The following is a 2,968-nucleotide window of genomic DNA, read 5'->3' on the forward strand; positions in this document are numbered from 1 at the left end:
AGGACCAAGGGGAACCTACATATAAAATTTGAGAAAGATCCCTCTAGTACTTCTTGAGAAATAGCGATAACAAACTTTCAATATCAAAATCAAAGATGGCTGCCTGTCGGCCATGTTGTTTATCCGATCAGTCTCAAAAGTTGCACTGCACAGCTAAGGACCAAGGGGAACCTACATATAAAATTTGAGGAAGATCCCTCTGGTACTTCTTGAGAAATAGTGATAACAAACTTTCACTATCAAAATCCAAGATGGCTGCCTGTCGGCCATGTTGTTTATCCGATCAGTCTCAAAAGTTGCCCTGCACAGCTTAGGACCACGGGGAACCTGCATATGAAATTTGAGAAAGATCCCTCTGGTACTTCTTGAGAAATACCGATAACAAGAATTGTTTACGGACGGACGGCGGACGGCGGACAACGGACAACGGACGGACGACGGACCACGGACGCAGGGTGATTTGATGATGGTGGGCTAAAAATATCTAAAACAACCGCATATTGTAAGAAAATTCACAAAATTATAATAAAGCACAAACTCACAACATAAAACAAAAAGGAATGTAAACTAAATGAAATTTGAATAAAGTGCAGTGATAAAAGAAACCCAAATGTGTGAAGATAAAATAGTTTATATATAGCACATAAAACTGACTATTTCCACCGAAATTACATCAAACTTAGCATTCATCTCAAATCAGAACCTTGTACAACACTGTAGACCATAATGGAATCATCCAGATCAGTTTAGGGTAGAGTTTATTAAAGTTACATAGGGGTAAAAGGTTAAGAGAGACACAGGAGGATATCCACAGCTTGTGTGTTTCTCTCCTCTAGATGCTCACAAGGAAATAATTACCAGTAATTGTTAATCTATTTATAAATTATAATCAAAGCTATTAAAGAGGCAGAGACTCTTTTCCTCAGAACACAAGTCAAACAATACAAATATCTGTAGTAGTAATTGATGATGTAAACCATCCAGTCTGATAGCAAGTACATAACATTAACTCATTCACCCCTACATTTTTAAAATGGACTTGTCCAGTCTTTAATTTGGTAAAATTCAAATGGGACTTCAGGGGTGAAAGGGGTAGCCATATCAAAAGACTTGCCTCAATTTTTATTTTATTTTAACAGTATCCTAACAGTTATTGAATGTTGAATCTTGAAAAATTTAATTGTCAGTACCAAACATTGTACCATATATCTAGAGACATATCAAAAAATTGTATCAACTTTTGGCTACAGTTAAGGATAAATAATCATCACATCAATAATGATATGTATAATGAACTTTGTACTTGAAGGTCATATGCATGTTAATTTCAAAGGGCAACTGTATGTTAATTTAGATGGTAATATGTATGTAAATTTCAATATTTATCTAAAGTTAAGTGATAATGATACAAGTTAAACCTCCAATACTTAATATGTCATCTCAATCTACTCTCCGATCACTTTTATTGAACCACAAATATCAATAATTATACAAATATGTTCTTTAGCATATTATGATACTGAATGTCTTAATGAACCTGCTAAATTACTACTTTGAAAACCTTAAGTACAACATACCGATAATTAAAATAGTTACAGGGTACAATAGGTGTGATAAGAATGGCTAAGTGAAAGCTACATTTACTGGTTATTGAATATAATAATTTTACTATAAATAAAGAATTTTATTGATCATGATTACATAATTCGATCACAATCATATACAAAAATGGATTTCATTTTTGTATTGTGGCATTGTTATTTTTGCAATTTTAACCTTTTTTATACATATGTAGTAAGAATTAGAAGAAAATGCTAATTCAATGTGTTCTAGACATACGTTACATAGTTAGATATCTGACAACCTACATATTTTATAATTTAAAACTGGAATTATTTGCCTGATTATATTTAGCATACACTAAATATAATTTTCCCTTGTTTTAAATTCAACCACTCATTGGCGATATTTTTGGCAAAAAGGGCCAAAACGACACCGAAAAAAGTGTTTTTTTAAGTGGTTAATTGACTTAACTCCTTGAGAAATATTTATTTGAGAGCTGAAATCAGGAGTGTAGAGAAAATCTGATCCAATACTTATACATTGGCCTGCATGATGTTTAGAGTGACAAATATAACTGACCATTATATACTCTCCCTGTGTTACCAACTTCCCATACATTTATCTTCTCCCATTCTACACAAATATCCTTCTCATTTCTATCAAATTAGGACGTCATCTGTTATTCAAGTTAAAAAAAAAATAACATCTCATACAAAAAAATAATTTAACTTTCCAATACACAACATTTTAACTCACTTATATTTTGATATTCAAGAGAAAGACATTGTTGACTTCGATATGACACGAAGCTACTATATATATAACTTATTTATACACTATCTATAATGGGCAGACACACAAACCATCTCACTCATAGAAAGACACACATCCATGTACGGTACTACTGTTCATAAACATTTACACTATCTCATTCACATGAAGACATATATACGGTAAGTTATCGTATTTGAGGACATTCACCCTAACACAAAAAAGTAACTAAAATACCAGGTACTGAAGTTTTTGAAAATTAATTTCTATAATAAAATCTTTACATTCATTTATATTCACTTCCTATTTAAAGATGGGTTCCCTACAAATTTTTCAGATTTTTTTTAAACATTATTATGATTTTTCTTGATGCTATGAATCAAAGATTTTTCAAGAAAATATGAAAAGCATGTCATATGGGGTAACTTTACTGCAATTTGAAATTCCATCTCAAAGGGTTGTTGTCTATACCAGGGCCATGATGTTTTTCTGCATGGATACATCAACATACTTCAAAATAGGTAATGCATCTGGTCCTCAAAGTATAAGTATTAATACAAAGATAAACAAGAGGCCCATAGGGCCTGTATCGCTCACCTGGATATCTAAGCAATCATGGCAGAATATTCTCCAA

This window comes from Mizuhopecten yessoensis, unplaced genomic scaffold (assembly GCF_002113885.1).
Source record: "Mizuhopecten yessoensis strain PY_sf001 unplaced genomic scaffold, ASM211388v2 scaffold716361, whole genome shotgun sequence".
Lineage (NCBI taxonomy): Eukaryota > Metazoa > Mollusca > Bivalvia > Pectinida > Pectinidae > Mizuhopecten > Mizuhopecten yessoensis.